Source organism: Struthio camelus, chromosome 10, assembly GCF_040807025.1.
Source record: "Struthio camelus isolate bStrCam1 chromosome 10, bStrCam1.hap1, whole genome shotgun sequence".
Lineage (NCBI taxonomy): Eukaryota > Metazoa > Chordata > Aves > Struthioniformes > Struthionidae > Struthio > Struthio camelus.
Window position 1 is genome coordinate 9,780,735 of NC_090951.1, and position 24,399 is coordinate 9,805,133.

Consider the following 24,399-nt stretch of genomic DNA (forward strand, 5'->3'; position numbering starts at 1 on the left):
TCTGAGCAAGCTCTATGACTCAACGCTATGAACTGTTACTGAAACAAAAGATAGTGAAGCTGTAGTTACAACCGAAGCAACATATTTAACACTGCTGAATTCAGCTGTGCAGTCTGCCCACAAATTTGCCCAATGTTTTGGGCTGTGCGCTTTGCCCAAAATACAATGTCTTGCCTTATTTCTCAAGTAAAGGTTGTTTGAATACGTTATGCAAGTGTTCACTTTCATGTTCACATGAGGAAAATAGTGATTTTTGTGCTTTCTAAAAAAAAAGGTGGGTTAAAAGAATCTCTGGATTTTAAAATATCTCAGAATATTTATGCTATGCTTTCTTTATCTTTTTTTAAAAATAAGTAAAATGTTAAGCAGACAGTCTTTGTTTTAGGGATCTGGAGACACAGGTGATTATTAAGATTTCTAGGACTGTTTAAATTTCTTTCAGATTTCAAAGCTTGCATCTCTTGATGCATAAAGTCACTTTTAAAGTCACAGGCTTAAGTGACTAGCATGGCTAAGTGTCATTGAATTACTAAAAGTTAACATATTAATGTATTAAAAACATATTTGGTTTGTTGATTGGTTAAGATTGAGGTTGCCTCCATGACTGGATCTACTGAGTAGCTTATAGTTAACAGGCATACTGGACTCACAACTTAAAATGGAGCTCAGCCAGAAAAAGGTATTTAACTAAAAGCTGTCCTTTTTTGCAAAGGACTTTTTTCATCTTTTATTGTAATGTAAATTTTAATAGAATTAATATATTGCATAAGCCTTAACTTCTTTCCTCACACAGTTTAGAATATTCATTTTGAAGCCTCTTGGTTAAAAGATAAATCACTTAAAGTTTATTTTGATAAACTAATAAGAAATACTAGCAAATATTTCTCTCATTTCATTATTAATCATTTCCCTTGGGAAGATGGAGGAATCTTCAAAATCTAAAGATTATATTTCGTATCATATTTAGAAATTTTCAGAAGATTTTAAAATCCATTTAGTTACTGATAATAAAGTATCCAGGTATCAGTTATGTCAGAAATCTGGCTCCTTGAGGGAATTTTTTTTATTTGCCATACGTATTTGTTTTTACAACAACTCTTCAGGAAATAATATAGTTCACTACTTATTTGCATAAGTTATTCTTTGCTCATTTTAAAATTTTATCCTGCATAGGCATATTCCAGAGACCACCAAGGCCAGGCAAATCTTTGATGTAAGCCCAATCAGAAATGTATGTAATGAAGAAATGTTTACGCGAGTCTTCTGAGTATAGTACAATTGAGAAAAAATTTAGTAATGCTAATGGAAGAAATGCCAACTTATGGACTAATGCTGCAGTCTGAAAACATCCGTTAATTACTGTGTGCTGCTCCAAAATATTAGCGTCTTTATGAAGCAAATTATAACAATTTCAAAGAACGGATACCTAATGCATATAAAATTGATAATTTGAACTTACCCAAATGAACAAACATATGGTATACTAGCTGGCAGCTTTGAAGGTAGTACAGAAGTACTGCTCTCCATGTCTTTAAAAAGTCTGAGAAGCGTGACTATTCATGGCTGAGTACAGTGCACTACATTGGAGCCAGTGCATTATGTTCTGGCCCAGAACAGCACAGTGTTAGAAATGTATCACTTCAGATGTGCAATTTTGTTTTTAGAGAGAAAAGGAAATGGATAATTATGCTTAGATCATAGGTATTTTTATGCTCCCTGCAGATATATTGATGCTAATCCCCTGGTCTGAGACATTTTATTCCATTCTTGAGAAAAGGCTTTCATATTTTATCAAGGCTTTTCCCGGAGCCAGCTTTAAGCACTAACAAGAAAAATGACTGCTGGAGGCTCTGATTTAGCCTTAGCAACTTAGCCGAGAGACTCGAAGGTACTTAGGTGTCATGACACAGAGCTTTGCAACACCTAACTTTAGGCATCTGACCGCGGTAGCAGAATCCGTATCACTGAATATTGAGTCAAGACTACTTATATGATCTAGAGGCAGAGCCTTGCACTTCAGGATAAAGATCAGCATGATGAACAAGGAGGGAAGCAAATCCCTATGAATTTTTGAAGACAGAGGGGTGATCGGTTTCTCCCCCCTTCTTTGGCTTTTTACCTAACTGAGACCCTAAGTCTCCTAAGTTCACCTGAGGACACAGCCGTTTCCATCTCCCCTATATAACTCATGCAGGAAGACAGGTAAGTCCAAAAGGCACACAGAGCTCAAATGAAAAGAATCGTTCAGTACTGACCGCATAGGGAGTTCACATCAACCAAGCTGCTGTCTTAGAAGCCTCAGTTAGGTATGTAAGGTTCATTAACATAGATCTGGGCCTTTGTGCCCACTAGACAGGGGTAGATATCTTTCTTCAATTGTAGTTCACAGCTTGCAGTCTCTTATGAAGGTAGACTTCTAAAAAATATTAGAGGGTTAACGGCCGCTTTCAGGAGATAGGTGAGAGATGATTCCTGTGTTCTTGTCCCTTCCTCCCTCCCAGCATTATCCAGTCTTTTGGAAATTAGAGCACTCAGGAATCCAAAATGGGTGGTTTTCACATCTGTGAATTTAACCCACATTACCCACTTTCTGGGAGACGCACTTCCTGGGACAGTGCCTTAAACCCCAGGCTGCACATTTATGCTTACTCTTCTTTCTCCCTTGTAGAAAGATCAGCCCCTTTCATTCTCTTGGGCAAAGCAGAGCAGTGCATAAAACAGAAGGAGGGGAGAGCATCTCCTCTCCTGCAGAATAGCTTATAACTGTAAAAATTGACCATTTCAGCTTTCAGGAATCTCTAACATATGCCTTGAATTTAGATTTCAGTAAATGTGAAAATTGAACAGATACACCTTTTTTCTCATGTTTCCTATGAAAAATCATGCATACTCAAGCCCCTTTTGACGTTAATAGAAGAGATTTGGCCTCGACAGAGTCTGGTTTAAAGTTTTGGGTTGACGATAAAACTTCAGATTAAATGAGTTGTGGCTAATGCAGTTCTTATTTTATTTCTTTGGAAGTTGTTCTTGTACCAACAAGCATATAATAAGCACTGAAAAACGCCTCATTCCTAGCTTATATTCTGCTGACAGAGTAGATAATTTGCACATCTGTCAGCAATTTCCGTGGGTAAAGTTAGAATTCCTCAACTTTGGCTTTTTCCCAGCTGATGTCATGAAACTGGCCATAAATAGATGCAGCAAAGTTATAGCCAGGACATATTTTTGACATGTTTAAGATATCTTATTAAGGACAGGAAGGTGGTTGGGAGTAGTCAGCATGGACTTACGAAGGGAGAAATCATGGTTAACCAACCTGATAACCTTGTCCACAGAAATGACTGGCTTGGTGGACAAGGGAAGAGTAGTGGATGTTGTTTATCCTGACTTTTGATGCTGTCTCCGATAACATCCTCATTGACAACGGGTGAAGTATGGACCAGAAAAATGGATGGTGAGGTGGACTGAAAACTGGCTGAACTGCTGGGCTCAGATGGTTATGATCAGCAGCATGATGGCCAGTTTCGAGTGGTATACCCAAGGGATTGATCTGGGGCCATCTTCATTAACAATGCAACAGTTTGCTTGCAGAGCAAGCACCCACAGCAAGTTTGAAGATGATACAAAATGAGGAAGAACGGCTGGTTCACCAGATGGCTGTGCTGCCATTCAGAAGGACCTCGATAGGCTGGAGAAACGGTCCGACAGGAATCTCATGAAGTTCAGCAAAGGGAAACGCAAAGTCCTTCCTGCACTCGGGGAGGAATAATCTGATGCAGCTGTACAGGCTGGGGGCCAACCACCTGGAAAACAGCTTTGCAGAAAAGGCCCTGGGGGTCCTGATGGACAAGTTCCACATGAGCCAGCAGTGTGTCCTTGTGGCAAAGAAACCCAACAGCCTTCTGGGCTGCATGAGGAAGAGTTTTGCCAGCAGGTCAAGGGAGTGATTCTTTCCCTCTACTCAACTCCGCTTATGTTTGTTGAGGGGTTCACTCCGGTCCACTCTTTATACGTGCTGGTCCGTTCCTTACACAGTGCTTTTTACTTTTGCCCTCTATTGTTATTGCAATGTCTAGTCCTTTTTTTCTCTTTGATGTAAAATGTTGCGTAGACACAACATTTCCTGTAAATTTTACCAATATAAAATTCAAATAAACCTAAGGACATGGAAACATGTATACTATTTACAGCAGAAATGCATACTGAACATGGAAACAGTGTGTTCATCAAAAAAAGCCGCACTCAAAATTCTGTATGTAAGCGTATGATCTTGCAGTTGGTAAAAGTCCAAAGGGACTATGTATGTGCAATACCTTTAGCTATCAAACAGCAAGAAAACAGGTTCACAATCTGAGTCTGTGTGAAGATGCACTAGTTTTGTTATACTTAAATTTAAAAAAGTTGTGAAAGATAACACAGCTTTTTTCTTTTTCATGAAGTAAATAGCAGAATCCTGCTTTGAATCTGAAAATTATTTTATTATGGTGTTTTTGAGAGAAGGTAAGTGAACAGTGCTGATGTGATAATACCAGGTAGGCTCATATGTATATAGAGGAATCCACGGTTAAGTAAAACTTGGAAAGAAAATTTGGGTAAGAGTATGCATTGCAAGGTATGTAAAATCATTGACAGATGAAATTCTGAAGAATGTGGTACGTTCAGCAGTCTCTGAAGGCTGAGGTATGCTGATGATCTGCTTAAATTTGAACTGACTCTCAAGTCAGGGAGATTGTTATGGGAGTAATAGCAACACTAAGCAAGGCCAAAACAGTACTCTGAATGGCTGAGTTCATCCCTGAAATTTATATATAATCATTTTTCACTGAATATTTCGTGTAACGAGTACAGGCCAACTTGCATGTGGAGTTCAGGTAGTATATAGCTTGAGTATTTAAGGCAAGCTTCTGGAAAATAAGATACGATTTTTAATGGCTAAGGTTAAAAAAAAAAAAATCTCATTTTCTTGCTGTGTTTATAAAATGCAGTTTATGCTTATGAAAGCAGTTATGACCACTGCTGTGTTCCATTGGAAGATTGATCTGGCTGGGGTTTGTACGGCATTTTCAGAATTGGTCTCCAGCTCAAATCCCTCAAGAAGCTATACCTCATTTCTGGATCCTGTTCTGAGCTGTGGCATGAGCTCTGGCACCAGCTCTGGCATAATGCACAACTCTGAGAAAAACTCCAGCTGCAAACAGCAGTGGAAGTCCAGGGACCTAAGATACTTTCAAGTCAAATTACTTCAACTACTCATGAAGCTTATGAATCTACAGAGTTAGGTATAAGCTGAACTGGAATTTTCAGCATCGCATGTGTGCACTTTCAGTTGCTTGACTGGGTCTTGCCTCAGCCATGACCGTTATCTGGGATACTTCACTCTTCGGGGAATCAGCATGAATTCCTCAGAATGTGAGGCCATATGCGTACAGCCCTGATTGATAGTCTGGGATTTGTTAGCAGTTGGGTGTGGCCTGATATAAGTTTTGCTGGTGAAAAGGAGAAGTCAATTGCATTATGAAATAAGACCAGAACTGAGATGGTATTAATGCATCCTTGCAGAAGCAGCGTGAAGCTAATTCAAGTGTTTTTTTTTTAATTATTATTTTAATGGGACTTGGTACACTGAGCAGCATAAAGAATATAATGTGATAAATTCTGATTGATAAGCAGTGGATGCTCTAGTGAACTTATTACATGAAATCACAACAGATGACCTGACATTTTAATGTATATCCTTCCTTTTTGAAGTATTCTGCGTTACAGGCTAGCATTCTCCCAGTCTGTGCTCCATCCCCCAGGGGACTGGGAGATTGAATTTAATGGTTAGCCGAGCAAGGATGAGCTTAACTCTGCTCGTATTAGGTTAATCATTGTTCTCAATGAGATAACTTGTTACTTATTTTGGAAGGGTTTATGCACCTCATTTTGTCCAGTAACTGCACATATAATATGCTAAAATAAATTGTTTTGAGACCCTTTGCTGCATATTATATAAGTTTAATTTGATGTAAAAGTGACTGTTTGAGCATTTGGATGGAGTCTTTGATGAGTTGACTTCTGAGATGCTAAATCACTTGAAATCGTATGAGACAAATTTAAGACCTAAAATGTCTCATTTAATAGGTGCATTTACTTTTAATTGGTATGATTTTAAATGGCATAATTGTTTATATGCTAAATACCTGATGATTAAATATAATTAAGTATAGGATTTAATGTTTAATTCTTCACGTGATTTCTGTTGGACCAGCTGGTGATATCATTACTGAGGCAGACTTGGACATACACCAGGATTCTTAGATGACTGTGCCTAAAGATGCACTCGTTGCTTCGCAGGTATGGAGTCTAACCCAGTTTGTATCAATAGGAAAGAAGAATGAAGCAGAACAAAGTTTACTTTCCCGTGGGCTTTCAATGAGTCCAAGTTATTTTCTGACTTAAGCTATATCAGTAACTGACACTTCCCAAAATGTAATGTTAGCAGACTCTAATAACGCATAGTTAAACCAGCAGTTACCCATTTAGTGTAACCTTTGCTGCTGGTAATTGAGAGTATGTATTGCTTAGACAGCTTTGAATTAGAATTAGTCATAGGGACCTTTCAAAGAAAATATGCAAAAAGCTTCATTCTGAGTCCAATTAGAGCTAAGGTCAGTGTTCTTTAGCCCATCTCATTAGTGCACTCCGCCAGCAAAAGTTATTTCAAGTCTCCAAATATTTTATTCCTGGATATTTGTTTTGAATGGATAAGTAAGCTAATAGGGGAGATGTAGTCAAAATATAAGAAGTTACTTAAACTAATTATTGTCCATATGAAATGTATATTTTTATGTCATTTTTCCCCCTCATATGATGGATCTAATCCTTCAGGAAGGCACTGATGTTTTGTGAGGTTTAAGTAGCCTCAGCCCCACCCTTCACTTTAATGGGAGCTGGTACATTTGAGCACTAAAAACAAAGTAAAGCATCATGACTATCCTGTTTCCAAAAGTATAAGTTTACCAGCCTTGGTGAACTTGGTAAATATACAAGTTTACCAGCCTTGTAAAATCTAACTTCATGTGTGGCTGCATTATTGTAGCTATATAATAGGAATTAATGCAATAACCATTCACATTCCGTAAGGATACAGAGAGATAAAATATATTTCCCTAGGTATATATAAAATGTAGGATATATGGCTGAGTATTCATTTATTTCCTTTATGTATTTCTTTAAATGAAATAGAGCCTGGACATTCTTAACTGACACATGAACCAAAAAGTGTTACGTTTCCTAATGTGGTTCTACATCCTGCTGTAAAAAGAGCTCCAAAATGATCTGGAACTAGGTCTGTATTTGTGTGTCCAAAAATCTCTCTTTCCAACCTTACGCACTTGCTGTTTCCTAATTTTAGTGACGCCTACAGTTTCCAGATGTTAAACTCCTGAAAAGCCTTGAATTTCAGAAAAGAATCTAGACAGCAGAAAGAGTAACAACAGGTGATGGGTTGCCTTGGAATCAGCTCCTGGCCTGCCCAGTACAGAGGTGCGGCATGTGCAGGACGTGGCCTGGAGCTATTCCTAAATGGAAGCTACTTAAAGAGTAAGCCAGTCTCAAATCTCCAGTCCCACCCCATCCCCAGCCCAGATATTTTCAGCAATTTTTTTTTTTTCCACATATATCTAAATCCTTGGACCTTTTTTGAGATTAGATGTCAGTATTCTTTCTTTAAAAGTTGTAGCAAAAATCAACTGGTAGCTCTAACCATCAGTCCTACCGTCACTTGAGGGTTTCCAATTATTGACTTCCAGTTTAAGACATCATGTTGATTACAGCGATTTCAGGTCCAAAGTTTTGAGGTTTTTTTTGAAAAGGGGTAATTACAGCAATTAAAGGAAAACATTTTGTCAGTGGTTTGTAATGAAAACTCTGACTTAAAGCTTATGAATCTTTTAAACTGGTAGTTTAATAAACATTAGAGGAAAAAGCTGCTGAGGAAGAGAGATGTAGTTCCCATTTGGCTTTTAATGCAATACAAGAACAGTCTCAACCAGATTATTCTAGGTACTTTGTGCCCCTTTAAAACAAAATTATCCTTACAAAAAGTGCAGTATTGGGAGGAGCACAGATTTATCTGAGGATTAGGTAGAGCAGATGTAGCAGAACATGGTTCAGCTTTTCTATTAAAAGTGCCTTTGCATTAAAGTTACAAGCTTTCCAAATCTAGTGTTCTATCTTTACATCTCATTTCATTCCTGGGTTTGTATTTCCTGTCTCTAGGCATGCCAAATTACTCTTTCTAAGATGCAGGGATGATAAAATTATTTCCAAGTTAAACTGAGTTTCTCAAACAATCCTTTATCTGACTTTCTTGTCTTTTTCTTAATTTCCTTTCTTAAACATTTCATAGATAAAACTGACATGTAAATTTTGATGGAGGAAACCAACCAAACCAATTTCTTGCTAATGGTCACAGCTGAGGATATTTTTACATGTATTTATAGTGTTATTAATATTTTTAAGTCATTTCCTTTATTTCTGTAAAAGGAAAATTCAAAAGAATATGTTGGTGGATCTTAGAAAGGAAAACACGTTGAACTCCATATATCCAATTTAAGTGTCCCAGATATGAGAACTGGATATATATGAAAACAGAGAGTTGCCTTTAATGAATGCTTCATGATTCATGTATTTTATTCCTGTGATTCACGATCCACATAAATTGAGGTGCAGCTTCAAAGAGTATTAATAAATTGGTAAAATAGATCATTTTCTATAGACCATACTATTAATTGCAGTAAGCTAGTATAATGTGTAATAACTCAACTCTGTCATAAATGTAAGACTATACTCGATCCAAAAGAAAGTCGGGCTAATATGGTGAAATTTCTGAGGAACTGCAGTTAAAAGGGAGAAGAGTCTTAATTAAGTGAAATAAAGTCCAAATGAAATAAAGATAGTTTACAACACTGGGTCATAGTTATAAAACATTTGCTGATTAAGTAGTAGCTAGAAATAAATGTTTATAAATGACTTTTAAAATATTTTCTAGTTATTCTTAGGAAAAGAAAGTAGTGATGAAAAAATATATGAGTTTAAATAAAACATAGGTTAAAAGTGTTTGTTTTACAAAAGGAAGAAGTGACTATTATGACAAATAATGCCAAGCAGAAATGTTAACTGTTGGGAGTAATGTTCTTCTGCCTGAGACTGCATGCACAGAAAAGAAATAGCATTAAAAAGCTTTTATCTTTACGTAGGTTCATAGTGGGCAGCAGCGCTCATTTCTGGGCAGGACTCTTAACTCATTGGTCAGTGTGTGGAAGGCACTAGGAGATGTCAGGATTTGCATTCATCGATCAGGATTGTTGACTGCACCAGCTCAGAAGGGACTACAGGAGAAACTGTGGCTCAGAGAGTTTACTTTGTGGTTGCATTTTCTTCATTCTATAAGCAAGTTTTACAATGCTTTTGCTATTTTTTATCATTGTAAAAGCTAAAGAAGAAAACCAAATCTTATATGCCTGATGCTGGCTATTCCACAAAATCTTAGCATAATTTCATAAGCACAGTTTTCATTCTTATCTAAGGAAATTGTTTCTTGAAAGAAAAAAACCACTGTTTTTTGAGTTAACTAGTAGACAGCAAAAGGACAGGCTTTAAGCACTGTGTAACCTTACAGGTCATATGCATATCTGCACACAGTATTATTATTGTGTTTCTAAAGTGAAACATCGTCTTTTATTGAGGAGGCAAAACTGCTTCTTTATCATCAGTTACAGTTGCTAAGGAACTAGTGAAACAAATACTAATTCTTAAGATATTTAAAGTTGTAAACATGTTACTGTTTTGCCCTTGAAGGAGATTAAACAAACCTTTTAATTCAATTTGGTCAGGAGTGGAGAGCATTGCAAGAATTTTAAATCATTCTTAAGCTTGAATTGTTTGAGGAACATGCACAAATTCTTCTTTTAAGAGAGAGACAAAGCTTGCGTGTCAGGTGGGTCAACCAAGATCTGTTAATAGCAATCAAAGTTACTGATATGAATACAGTTTTGGTGCTCACAAAGATATCCATGAGTCCTTAAAAATCACAAGCAATCTTGCTTTAAGAAGTGTTTGCCTAAGTTTTTCAGTGGCCAAAATGTCTTATTTTTCAAGGAGAGTCTATATCATGAACATGCCTCATCCTCAAGAATATTTTGAATATATATATTTAATAAATTTGGAATTCTCTCAGGTGCTACCTTTTCTTTAAACAAAGATATTGGACTCAATATTGATCTGCCTGAATGCGTAAGAAAAACGATAAAGACCAGAATAATTTGTAACGTTTTCACTTGTGATGGGATCTTTGTGAATGAAAATAAAAAGACAAAATAGACCAATGGATGTCAAAGAGGCATGAAATAAGAATTCTTTAACTGGATTCTCAATGTTTGTTCTACGTATATTTAGATAACAAAGCAAATCACTTGCCCTGCCTGTGTCTCTGTTATCCTAACTATACAATGAAAATAGTATTTACTGAGTTTTTAAAGTGTTCCTTAAATCATTAGCTAAAGCATACTGGAAAAGTATAAGCTAGTCTTATTCATCTAGTGCTATCTGTTAAAGTGAGAATTATACAATAAAGGAAGAGATTTGCTTAACTGATTTTCAGTTTGAATGTGGGATTGGCAATGCCAAAAAAGTACCTCTTAATAAGTACAAACACCGAATGTGTGTAAAAAGAGAAAACATTGTAGCATAACTACGTTCTGACTCCAGTGTTCAAGGACGTAAGAAATGCCTCACAGGAAAAGTTCTTTCAAGGGACTCTTGCTCTATTCTACGCTATGTCAAGATTAATTAAGTTGACTGCACATGCAAAACACAACCTCTGCTATTCTTTGACTAACCCCTCCCAGCATGCCCCAGCCACGTCCTCACTATGGCAACTAATCATTCCCAAATCCATCAGTACTACAGTGACATGCATGATCCATCTTACGTTATTATTTATAATTGATCCCCATGGAAACATCAGATAAATGCATGTGACACAGAAGTTTGAGAATACGGGTATATCTGAGGCTGAATATGAGGGTATCATCAGAGGTTTGGGATGCCCATCATGTTTGCATGGTACAGCACTGTTTGCTATTTCAACAGCTTGTCTATCTGTATAAAGCAATAATAAAGAGTGGAAGGTTAATACTGGCACTCCGAGCAAAACACAGAACAAACTAAGACACGGCATGAATTATGGGAAAACAGGTGTAATATGGTCCCTATAGAAAAGCATCCCTGGCAACTGTACAACTGCATTCGTCTAGCTGAAATTTGCTAAGCAGTCTTTCTAGGATCCTTATCATCTAGATAAGATAATGAATGGGAATTTATAAGTGCATATAGCCCCTATTAGATTGTCTTCTGTGATACAAGATTTAGAAGCAGCAAAAGCAGAAATGGCTGAAATGAGTTTCACACCACATCCTGCCTTAACCCTGCTGGAAAAAAAGCAATTGTAGTTACTCAGAATAGCAGAGGACTCCTTTACTACTAAAAAGCTAATAAACCACTCCATCAAGGGGATTAGTAATAATTCCACTATCTTTGAATGTTTTCTCTAATCAGCTAGTAGTAATCTCTTGTTCTGTCTTGCAGAGACCGATCTTGAGCTAGTCAGTCCTCCTCCTGGACTGCTGTAGCATTCTCTTGTAAGTCTTGCAAAGCTTCATCTGACACAGAAAGTGATCATGTGCCTGCTTAGAGGTGAGTGAATATGATTATGTACATCAGGTACTTTGTGGACTGCAAGGTGCATTATGAATTGCGATGGCTTTTCTGGGGTTCAACATCTAAGAGTTCCACCACTCTGGAGATGAGGAGGAGAGGGAGAGGGATGTCCATTTAATACAAGTAATTGCTTAGGTTTCTGTTATGGCCTTCCTCTGTGATTGTGTAAATTGCTGCATTTCAGTGTCTCTTCTTGGGAATTTGCCACAGCCTATGGTTTTGTATTGTTTTGCCTGCTTTTTACCTTCAGGATATTTGCATGACTGTGGACTACTTCTGGGCAGCTATAGTGCTTAATCAGAGCATCAGAGAAGTAGCAGGTGATCATACCTGGTGCTTATGCCTTCCTGTTTTAAGCACCTTAAACTAATAGATCGTTATGTGCAGTTTATGTCGTAAGTCCACATGCCACAGAAACAACAGTACAAAAATAGCAAACGAAAATTAGTGCTCGTGCCACACAAATGGGAGTCATAGTTTGAGGTAAAACATATGTTGGATGTTCAGCAACACAAGCCAGAGGAATATATGAGTATACTGTCATCAACAGAGACCAGAATAGCAATTTGAAAATCTAACCACCTTTCTGAAAAATGAAAGAAGAAAATGCACAAGACTGATTTTTAGGGTATAGCTAGATTTAATATTCTAGAAAAAGAATACAAAACAGTCGGAAGCTTTTGTTTGACTCCTGTGAACATCATGAATACTGTAGATTAAATAATGAATTGTAAATGTGAATTCTGTACCCAACATCCTATGGCAGCCAATACAAAAATGGCTGTGCTGTCCTCTCCCTGATCTGTAAGGAGGAAGGTGTTTGATAGGCTTCTTTGAATAACAGGCTGCTTTTTATGAATATGACGATGAGGCACTGGGTAGGGGGACAGAATAAGATACTTCATTTTTAAAGTAATCTACTCAGGGCTATGTAAGTCTAGAAAAATTTCTTAGTGCTAGCACTGCTTTTTAAGTTTTAAGCCAGCTATGTTTTGTACCCAGATAACACTAAATCATACCTGTACAATCTGATGTTGTATCATGTGTAAATGGCAAGTCATACCTCCATTTCTCTTTAATGCATATCTTTGGGGACTGATTTTGCTGCTGTCTTCTTTTTTTTTTTTTTTTTAAGAAATTACACAATCCTATCTCATTTAGGTTATTTCCTCAAACTGTACAAATTATGTTAATCAGATAGGCCTCAGTAAGTTTGGCCACTGACTTTGGTTTTTCCTCTGGGAGACTGTGGTGATGGCTTAAAGACTGGTATATAATTGGCTTCTTCAGGAGAAAAAGGATTATTCACCTCTCCACCCAGAAATACATAGTGTGGGGTAAAGGGATATAGTGAAAATGTTAAAATGCATTTTTCCGAATATATGTGTTAAAGGTAACGCGCACGTTTCCTTTTACCTAAATGGTGATCTTTATTTATAAGCTGCAGTACAGTCCATTAACCTGTCTCCCATTACTTCTGGGTTGGCAAACAGCTTGTTTACTAAAGTGGCTGTGTGTTTTTATTATTTCATTTCTGCTGGCGTCTTCACTCTGAGGAGCTTCTGAGAACCCATTCAACTTATCTTCTTCCCTAGAATATCCCCTTTGAAATTTCATCTACCCTTTTATCCTGGTCTCATATAGAGGGGAGAATAAATATTGGTAGCCTGGCTAGATCCAGGCATGGGCATTTATCTAATTGTAGTTCCTGGGTTTGAGAGCACGTAGTCTCATGCTTTGAGAGTTCTTTGGGTTCTCCAGACTGTGCATTATTGCTGATGATCTTTTTAAATTTAACTTCTTACCATAAAGTAACATAATATCCAACAGGTTAAACTAGTGTGCATATGAAATGCATAAACAAAATATATACAGTTGCCTTTTTCTTCAGGCAGGATAAACTGGAGGGGATAATCTGATAATTTACCAGGCTGTAATTAAGTGGCAAGGTTTTTGCTATAAGAGGTTCCCCTAAGGAGCTAACTCAGATAACATGCATGATAGAATTGCTTGAAAGGTGATGAATTTGAATGAACGAGAGAAATCAGTAATAGAGAGCTAGAGAGAAGATTACATTAATAGAACTTTTATAGGTTTCAAAGGGTCAAATGCAACGAAGTCAACTGGAATTGGAGCCAATTCTATATGTCTAGCACACTATATAGATATTATTATTGACATCAATGAATTAATCATTAATACATGAACAAATGTTTAATCACTCTGAACAAAGAGAAAAAGGCATATTCTTTGGTACAGATCAACAACTCATAAAAATGAAGAAGGAAATAATAGTAGGAGTCTGTGAGGTTAAGGATAAACTTTAAAGTCTGTAGTAAGAGTTGGCAAGTATCTGGATGTTTAATGAGGAAAAATATGAATTCAATACATAAATCACTGAGACAGAAATGGTATTGGTATTGCTACACCTGAAAAAGTCTAGCTTCTGAGCAAGATAAAGGAAGAGGCTTATACTGTAGTCCTGTAGAGCTGATCAAAAATATTTACAAGGTTAGCATGCAAATACAAAAAAAAAAAATGCCTCTCCTCCTTTCACATATTCTTCTGTTAAATCCTCTTGGCCACACAGAGCTTTACTCATGAAATGAATATGTCACCGTTTCTAATTGGTTAGGGACAAACCTCTATGATTTCTTTTGGACTGGCTATTTACACAATTATTTAAATACTTTCACTCAGACTTCCAATTTTTCTTCTTCTTTCCTACTTAGCCTTTATTCTATTTAGATGTTCCTATTTGCCTTCTGTTTTCAGTGTATATTTTACCTGTGGCTGATTGATGATTATCTTGAGGGCATACCACAACAGTTATTTTGAGAGCTCACTGTGAGTCTCATTACTTGAAGCCACACATCTAAGGCAGCATTTCAAATGCAGTACATTTGGGGGTTCAGCAAGTGTCGTTCTCATCTGAGACAGAACACAAATCTGATCTCTCTCATTCATGACGCCTCATTCATCTCGACACGTGCTGTCCACGTGGAGGATGTTCCAGACCCCTGCTCTCAAACTAAGGTTGTTCAACCCTGCAAGCAGCAAAGCATAAAAAGGGAAAGTGTTGTGGTGGAGGAAAGAAGAAAGTTCAGTGGAACAAGCACTGGACTGAATGAATTTCAAGAAGATTTAGTCTGAGCACTTTCTGTGAGTATGCAGTCCAGTTCAGTCATCCCTGCCAGAGCTCATGGGTATGTTCAAGTGATGGGGATACTCTTTAATTACTTCCTTGAGGTTTTGTAAATTCCTTCCATCCCATCCTGCTGTCACTTCTAATAAAAAAGGCCTCATTGTGTAATTAACTGATTGGCTTAATGGTGATAGATGGCACTTTTCAAACACTTGACATAAAATCAAATACTTTACTTTTGGATTTGTAATTGTAGTGTGTGATAAGTTTAAATGTTTCTTAAAAATGTTATTTAACTTTCACTTCTTTATATGAGGATTTTAGTCTATTTTTCTTGCTTAGCGTTTTGTGTTTGTGTATATATATATATGTATATCTATATGTGTATATATACACACAAATTATATATATATGTGTGTGTGTGTGTGTATATATCACTTGCTTTCCTGAAAATAAATAATATTTTTGCTTAAATTTAGATAGTCCAATACTATACTGAATTTTCAAAGCATCTTCTAAGATGAGATGGTACTATCATTCTCATTTAATAGATGGGGACATCATGTCCCTATTCAGGGACTAAAGTCAGCCTAATCCACTTTGGAGGTCTAATTTGAAATGCCACTGTATTCAGATCTTCAGATTTAGCCCGTAATATTTTTTTTCAAAGCTTTTCAGTGAGTTTCACTGCCTTTAGTTGCAACTCTAAGGCCTCTAGTTTCGTTTCTGTGGTGTGAGGAAACAGATACGTAGCAATCCTCTGGATAAGCCATGGATAGGACTTCTGTGGCATAGGCCACTTAGTTCAGTTAGATGTTATTCGATTTCTATAACCCTAATACAGACTGTATAACAAGCTTTCTGCTGCTTGACTCTCCTGCCTCATTCATTATACATACTTCATCTTCTGCAACAAGTGAAGCAGAAGTCCTATGAACATCCTTCAGTGCACTTCTTTAATTAGGCAAGTCAACAAAATATGGCATGGCTCCTGTGAGGAGAAATACTGGGAAAAATATGCAATAATGTAGCATGCTACAATCTCAAATGTAGATAACTTAGGCATCAGTTGCAGATTTTAATGATGACATTTCTGTGCTATGATTGCTAATTGTACTGAAGTGCAGATTTTCTGTGTTTATATTCCTGTATTTAAGAAAAATGAACTAGAATGTGATATCACATTGACTCCCAGTTGTATTATCAGTAAGCTAATATATTTGATTTACTACATACAAGCCAGCCATGTGAGCAACTAGCACAATGTGAGCTACTGGCACAGTAACTTGTCATCTTCTAAAAACTAGGACTGATACGGTATGTAACTCTCTAACCATAGGTTTCACATACAGCAGAGTGAAACTAATTAATGGATTAGTTTTCCAGGCTCTGGCATGGAAAGATTTTATTAATAAATTAAGATTTTTTGTCTTAGCTTCCTATCTTATGCTTCATGCCACGCTAACCTGCTACTCTTTTGTGTTCTCTGCTCTTGTATCCATCTCCCCTCCCATTAAGCTTACAAGGACAGCTGATCCTCTGTATCATAAAGGACTGATTTTTCCTGCCCCAGGTTCCTTTCTCTTTTCCATCTAGGTTTTGATCTACTCTACTTCTCCCCCATTCTCTTTCTCCTCAGCTTGCAGTATTTCATTCCTATGGACGGGTTCCCATTTCCAATCTTGTTACCTATGCTACTTTTCAATCTGTACCTCCCATAATTGTTTTTCAGGCATCAGTGCCAGTATACTGGAATCGTACAGATCTCCTTGCTGAAACATTCCAGTCTCCATCTGTCTTCCTTCCAAGTCCCAGTCTCTCTCCAATAGCCTGAGACTGCTCACTCCAAAGACCTTTGTGCCATTTTTTACTATTCCATACCTACCAAACTTAGCTCCATACCTTTGATGCTTACCTAGCTTATCCTTTCAATACTTTTTTTTTCCAAGAAAAGATAAAAACCAAGGCACTTGTTGTTAGTCAGGACACCTAGCTTGACCCACAGCAATCCAGGGTTGTAATATTTGAATTCTTAAAGCAATTTATGTTTGGGGAACTAGTAATTATCTGTTGAACATATGCATGCTGCAATTTTCAAAGGCTATAACTTTGTCAAATTTAAGTGACTTTCAAATGAACGGCAAGAGGTCCACACTTGACCTGCACGGTAACCTCTACCAAATTTCAAAATTAGAAATGACACAGATGATCGAAGAAAAGGTCACCATAATTTTTTAACATGGGCAAAAATTATTTTTCTTAGTCTTATTTTCAGAAACAGATGAACTCATTTTGTGAAACATTTTTCAAACAAGAACATGGAATATTTCAGCCCAAATAGATAGTTCAGAAGCACTGTAAACACACCCAAACTATTAGTGGGAATGCTGGGCAATTTATCTATGCCTTTTTCTACTGTGGCTGAAATCCTCATTGCTTTTGTTAAGCACACATCCATTGAAGTCAGTTCCAAGGAGATTAGCTCTATAGGATTATGGGCTGCCTATATTTATGGCTATGAACAATGACATCTCATTAGGAAAACATTTAACCTTTTCCTAGACACCCCTGTGCATTTTGTTTAAACCAGATGAAATCATGTTACAATGTGTCACTTTTAAACTCTATAATTTAACAAACTGATTAAGTCAAAAGAATTTTGCCTGCATCAAAACCAGTGTCTTATCAATTCTCACATAAACATATAGCTGTTAAAGAAATAACCTTAAGTTTAATCCCACGATATATACTGAGTGTATGACTTTCTTGCTGTCATAATAATGAAATAGATGGTCAAAGACTCAATTCTTTGGAGAAACGATGATCATAAATGTGACTTCCACATTTTTTTTTATGAATCCTAACGAAATCTGCAATTTAAAGAACCTTATAAATTCAAGAAAAGTTTAGGAAACAGGAGCACTAAACCACAAATCTCATGCTTTTCCAGAACTGTAAGTCAGATTATACATTTGAAAAAGGGAAATTGTCCAATGTGAATGAGAAAGGGAGTTGTCTTTCATCTTAGGACCAGATAAGTCGCTTTGATTTCATGAAAAGTGGCTGGAGAAATTCAAAGTCTTCTTGTGTTTGTCCAGGTGGAAAAAGAAACAGACGGACTGATGGTCAAGTAGTACTGATTTGAAGTAAGTAACCTAGTCTTTGATGTTGATTAGCATAACGAAGGAAGAATACAGATGATACTTCAGATTTCTTTTTTAGCAGCATTAGTGTGTCATGTTTTGGATGATAATCAGGAGTGATTAATAAGATCCCTTTTATTTCAGAATATAATTGTAAATACATATGTTTGAAACCATGACTGCATTGTCCGAGCTTTTCTTTGTGGACCTCCATCATGCTGCTGCTGTTCTCCAATTTTACTCTCGTTTTTTGACTTCTAAACAAAAGCCTGTTGCCCATATGAGCAAATATTGCCTCAAAATTTGCACTAATGGGTGGGTGGCTGCTGAAAATACGGCTTTTAAGTGATAAATCTAACCATTCCTCAAATATGTGCGTTTAAAGGTTTGTTTTTATTTTAAGGCAAATAAGTTAAGTAGTTATATAACTAGCTTGAATCCTCAGAGAAAAAAAAAAAAAAACAAATATTTTTTAAACCCATAAGCTTTTAAAGGTTTGTATCTTACCTTCACAACTTTTACTAAATCATTTAGGATTCTCACTCTACTTTATATAGGGAGCTGGGGAGGTTTCCTCCCAAATCTTATATAATATGTTTATCAGTAGAACTGATTCAGATGTGTCATTGTATATAGATTGTTAAAAGCACAAAAATGATATTGATGCTTGAAATATTAGTACCTGTTGAGTTTAAGACAGAATGACATTCAAAAGAAACAGAAAATAAGAAGTAATTTTTTCAAACCTACCACAGGAAGGTTAGGACCTGATAAGTAGAAGTACTCTGGTAATTTTATTTTTTTAGTTTAAAATCAAAGTATAATATATGCAGTATTAAGCTAAATAAGAAGCCGGATTGGGTAATTAAAATTATTTTATAGTTCTTCACTTTATTTAAAGAACAGTTATCTCTTTAGAGTAATCTGTCTAAGTGAGTGTGTACATTTTACAGCTGACATTTTCCCCTATTATTATATCTTTCACATAACAAGAAAAATGTTTCTTTAATGATTCCCTGCATCACTCCTCTGACAAGGAGTGCTAGATTGGCCCACTGTTGTTACCTCTTACAGTACAGCCAATTTAATGATAATCAGAGTAGCAGCTGCTGAGAGTAGCAGGATGCAGGGGGTAACAGACTGTCTCTCTGCCTTTGTCTGGGAGTAGGATCAGCAGTCACCATCCTGCCTCTGCTCCTGGCAACAGAAAAACCGCCCCACTGCCTCTGCCACAGACACACACACCTGGAGGATACAGGATGATGAGCTGGAAGATCCCTTTCTCTCACACTAGGTCTGTGCCACACTTTCCTGCTCCCTTTGTCAATGCCACAAATTGAAAATGTTTTACAGGACTGAGAAATCTTGGGTGTACTCTGGTGCATCAATAGCCATTTTTATTTTGTAGTGATTCATATTATACAATAACTTTAATTTACACTTTAACTGCAATGCAAGCCACAAATGCAGAGGAAAAGGACATCTAATTAGTAAAATGATACAGGATTTTATGTTTGTATACACACACACAATTCATATCTATCCAACTATCTATCAATGAGATATGTATATAGCAGCAATTTGATAAATATTTCTTCATTTTCAAGAGGTCATGAAAATATTTTGGGAGGAGTGCATTTAGCATTCAGCTCTTCTCCTAAAAATGTACCTGCTGTTGCCAGGCAAGACTTTCACTATGAAAGAATGGTGTAACTGCACTCATTTGTTTTAAAAGAAACTTTTTTTCAATGTTTTGGATGTAAAATTATCTTTATGTGCTGGTTTTATATGAAAACATATGGGCTATGCAAAGGAAAAAATCTTCAGCTGTTAAATAATGTACAAAACTTACTGAGAGCAGGTAAAGGATAAAAGAGTACATATCAAATTAGTGGGAGGGGAAGTCATTATCTTTTATTTCAAAACTAACACTGTGCTCTCCTTTAATATACCTGTATTTAAGAGGTATTGAATACCCTCCATTTCAGATATAAACCAGTGCAAATTGGTGGAACTCAACACTTGATTGGGTCAGGTTTTTATTATTCTGTTTGTATAACATACAATGTTATACATACAGAGTATAAAACAAGATGAAGGGATCAGTAAACTAAATGAGAGAGATTATTCCCATATTCTGCATTACTATTCCCATCCAAAAATATGTCAAAATATTACCAAAGTCATAATTCAAGTCAATATCCTCATGTTGCACAGCCTCAAAGGCATAGTTCTTTATGTAACATGACTTTGAGTGTTTGTTTCTCATCCTAAACTGATTTTTTCAGATGGATTTGGAAAAATTCTCCTGTAAAGGTGATGAAGTTGAAATACCATTCAAACAGAAATATTACTAATGATCCGGCACTGAGGTAGTACTAGAAGTTGAGATACATTTTTCTGCCACTGTGGTAGCTAAGTCTCCTGTAAGAGATTTCCACATAGTAGTGAAATGTCTTTATAAACGATGCTGTCTCCACAGGCCCTAGAAGCCAGTTCTATCTGATGTGAACATTATAACATACCTTTGAATTTACAGCTGTGTGGAAAGCTTTTCATTGCCTAGTATAAAATACCTGTATAACCAACTGGTTTATTTCTATCTATCCAACAGATACTGTGTCTTCTTTCTGCCGAGGTTACATATGTCAAAAGGTCTCTGAGAACCTATGTCTCTTCTTCCTATTGTGTATGTCTGAGAGAAGTATACTCTCACTAGGGAACTTTTCAAATTAAGCAAATAGTCAAGTTGATGTTAGCGAGTAGTTACTGTGGATGACTGTCCTGATTACTGTAGGTGTATTTTTAACCGTATTGTTTAGACAAAAATGCATGAGAACATGCATCACAGACACAGCTTAAGAAGACCCTGTAGTTCCTAGACGAAGTTTAGAAAAAAACAAGAAAGACGACCTTCTATTTCTTGAAAGTTCTCATAAAAACATTCAAAACTTTTTTTTTTAATTTTTCATAATTTGGAGACAGGAGTTTTCCTGTCAGGGCAGATGCTTTACAGATGGACAAACCTTCTATTTTTTTTTTTTTTCATATAACCAAATGCCACAATATATTTGTTAAGATATGAATACTTATGCTAATGTAAAGAGTAGGCAGGTGTATGAACAAAATATTTTAATATCATTTACGAAAAAAAACTGTATAAAACTTCTAAAGCATTACCTTTATAGCATTTTAAACACTTTCATTTAAGATTTCCAAATAACACCTGCTGTATGCAGAAAATAAATTTGCTCTTGCTACTCTAAGTAGAAAATTTTCAGTGGAAATAGTGGTTTAAGTCCCTTCTCCAGCATTAATTAATGAATAAAACAAAAAGTCTGGAAAGATTTTTTTCTTTATGGAGGTTGGGACTGGGAACTGCAGTTCATTTGCCCTGAAAGGACAGATGCAGCCAAGCAGCAGGCGCTTTGGCTGGAAGGATGGCACGGGTTTGCTACCTGGGATCTCTTCCTTGGCACAAGAGGCTGTCAAATTATTACCTCAGGAGAGAGGAGACTGGCCAAGTAGTTTTTTCCCTTCTGGCCTTGGACTGTGAGGTTTCTATATCCTTTGTCAGCTAGTAAATCACATTTCATGGATTGAGTGGATTTATTTTCTGATTTTCTTATCATACAGCATCTGCCTCACATGTGACATGCAGTGATTACCAAACTTTCTTTCTCAGTTAATTGTTGCTTCAAGCAACCTTCATCTAAGCCAAAGTTTCTATAAATTTAGGAACATTGCACCATTAACATTCACTGAAATTTTACTGGTAATTTTTTAGGATTACTTTATTGGTGCCAAGAGCCGTGCAAGGGTAGAATTCTAGTTGTGATTTGCAATGTGTAATAAAATATTCCCTAAGAGCAGGAAATGAAAAAACACTTCTATTTGTAGCACAGTATATAGTATGTAGCTTTTATCAAGAAGGTGATTTAAAGATGGAGCCAATGATCTGAAGCATTTGTTTGCTTGCTTGCTTGCTCTGTGCTAATTAGCTCAGACCAGATTTTGTCTTTAAATGTAGCCCTCAGCAGTAGCAAAGGAATATCCTCTAAGTCACTTTTTGGTTATTTTTGTTTGTCTCAAGAGATAGTAGTTTACTTCTTGTCTTTTTTTCTGGTTAATTGCATCATGCCCTGAACCAGTTCTACTATGCTTTTGTGATAGGGAAAATGAGCTGATCCCTTTTTACCAGCAGCTGGTAACCCTGAACTCCTACGCCTTAGGCATTTGGATTCAAGTTTAGAGAGTTTGCACAAAGAATTAAAAATTATGAAGAAATGAGCATGCATTGTTTCTTCTAGCAATAATAAAATCAGGAGAATTTATAAATTTAGAATGCAATAAATAAATACATGAATTCCAAATGTAATCAGTTTGGGAGAAAGTCTTTTTCCTTTGCCAGAGCAAAGACCTTTAGCAATTGAGGAAACGGAGTCTTTAGGGAAAGCTCAGCACACAACAGAAGCAAGCTATTTTGAGATATCAGAAGATAAATCTCGTTGATCAATTCAGTCTGATATTATTAGTGATATCCTGTTTTCTCTTTTAGCCTGCAAAACGACAGAACCTCAGTTAGGTACTTTTATCCTGCTTTGATATCAGGATGACTCAGTGATAACTTCTGGAGAATTTCTGATAATTTCTTACAGTCTTCAGATCTGTAAAGCTATTAGGAGAAATGTGAAAAAAATACTGCAACAAAACGAATGTTATTTTCTGGTCATAAAAACCACTTACTCAGTGGTCTGTGTGGATGTAGATGATATCTGGTAACATACACAAAGCAGTCCTATTTTACTTGGTATTATGAAGTCTTGGGGTAAAACAATGGGTACTGGGCCTCAGTACCGATGGGGAACAGTGCTTTTGATTATGTCTCTTTAACCACTGAGTATCTTTTCAAGATGGTTAAAAGAGAAATAAATCACAACTATTAAGTCTTCCTAGGAGCTTACTCCTTCACTGAAAGTGGATTCCTGCTTGGTTATTTTTCAGCATAGAATTACTAGCCCGTTAGTTTGTCAGCTATGTGTTGCTTAGAATGACATTCATTGTGTTTGCACGGTATTTTTTTGTTTTGTCATTCTGCCATTTGTTTTACACTGTATGTCCTGATAATGCGTGTAGCCAACAATTTTTTTTCCTCTCTTGTTTTTTTACCATTGTAGGAACATTAACTATGCAATATCAAGACCTTGTTAGACAATATCTGGGAGTAAAGCAAGCTTTGGATCACTTTCTCCTGCCAGGTTGGGTTGGTTTTATGGTTTTAGGAACAGCTTGAATTTGTAAAAGTACGATAATACCTAAAAGGCTGTCTCGTCATGATTTAGAGGCTTAAAAAATATTCTGTTGTTAATTTATCATAAAACATCATACAATCATTTTAATGTACAATTTCTGTGTTATGTTGGTTTTCATGAAATTCCCCTTTTTCTTTCAGGAGACTTTTATTGGTTCTATGAAAGAACGGAGGCAGCTGCCCTGAACCTTTCAGTGTTATTTCCAGAGACTCAGACAATTAAATAATATCTGTTTTCAGTCATAAGATATTTCGTTGTATAGTAAAAACTACCACAAAAAATTTAGTGTATAAGTTTTGCCTTACTGAAGCTTAAAATCCAGCAGAATTATATGCTGTCACTTTAAGAGAAAACACTATCTGTTAAAGGCTTCATTCTTGGTTATGGTGAGTACCTTCTTAGAAGTGCTGAACTCCCTCAGTCATGGTAGAGCTGAGTATTTCAGAGGCCTCTCTAAAAGGCTGTTCTTTTTTACAGGGTTAGGTTGTGCTCAAAGAGGAATTCAATTAGTAAAATATAGGATAGCCAAGCAGCAAGAAAATCATACAATTAAGTGGCACAATACATAACTCTCATTCTAACTGTACTTCTCTTTACCTTTGCTGCATGTATACAGTGCTGAATGTTAAACAGGTTCTAAAATTACATAATTTACTTTTCTAAATGAAAGTTTCATTATTGCATTGTACAGGGCTATTTATTTACATTATGCTTGCACTTGGTGTACTTCAGCCTGGTTGAGACTTCATTGTAACCAGCTTTTGTACAAACATAGAGAAAAAATTGTTCCTGAAGTAATAAATTTGCAGTGGGTGGCTTTGCTGTATTGTAAGGAAGTAGAGAATATGAAAATCACAGCCCAAATGTGTCTCACTTTTTCAGAATTATTTACCATATAATACTTGTTCATGTACCATCTAACAATAATTCTGTAGTCCTTCTGAGACTAGAAGAAAATGAAATGTGTCTTGGTTAAACGTGCTGTGAGTGACACGATATATGAATGGGATGTGAAATTTTGTCTTTTCCTCTTCTT